The sequence below is a fragment of the Nicotiana attenuata genome, unplaced genomic scaffold (genome assembly GCF_001879085.1).
Source record: "Nicotiana attenuata strain UT unplaced genomic scaffold, NIATTr2, whole genome shotgun sequence".
NCBI classification, from domain to species: domain Eukaryota; kingdom Viridiplantae; phylum Streptophyta; class Magnoliopsida; order Solanales; family Solanaceae; genus Nicotiana; species Nicotiana attenuata.
Genome location: NW_017671182.1, coordinates 51,775 through 52,482, shown reverse-complemented (window position 1 = coordinate 52,482; position 708 = coordinate 51,775).

Genomic DNA, 708 nt, shown 5'->3' with positions numbered 1-708 from the left:
AAGTACAAGTATAGGAGACTCCTCTCTCCTTTATATAGAAAGCCAATGCCTAAAATATCTCATATTGTATTAACGTTCAAGATTACCACTTAATTAAAAATTTAACAAATTGCATACATTCACGAGCATCTCGTGGTGAATGGCTTAATCGTACCTACGAGTATTATTATCTTCTTTATTTTCTTGGTCACGTTAGGTGATCAGATAGAGTTTTTGCCTTATTTTATAGAAAACCAAATAGTTAAAAAAATTGAAAATTTCTTTCAACCTTTTTTTTTCTATATTTCCAGTTCTAGATTAATTGAGTGTTTATTTTTGGAAATTTTACATGTTATAGCTAAATAATGCAATTTATTTATTTCTAAATCAAAACGCTTAAAAATATTACTCCCTCAGTTCCAGTTTATGTGAACTTATTTCCTTTTTGGTCCGTTCCAAAAAGAATGACCCCTTTCTAAATTTGAAAATAATTTAGCTTAAACTTACAATTCTACCCTTAATGAGAAGCTTTTATAACCACACAAATACTCTGTGCTCCTTTAGGACCACAAATTCCAAAAGTCTTTATTTTTTCTTAAACTCCGTGCCCAGTCAAACAGGTTCACATAAATGGGAACGGATTTATAGTCACTTTTTATATTTCTAAATCAAAACGCTTAAAAAATATATATACAACTGATCCCTCCACTTTTTCCTCAACCCTCCCCC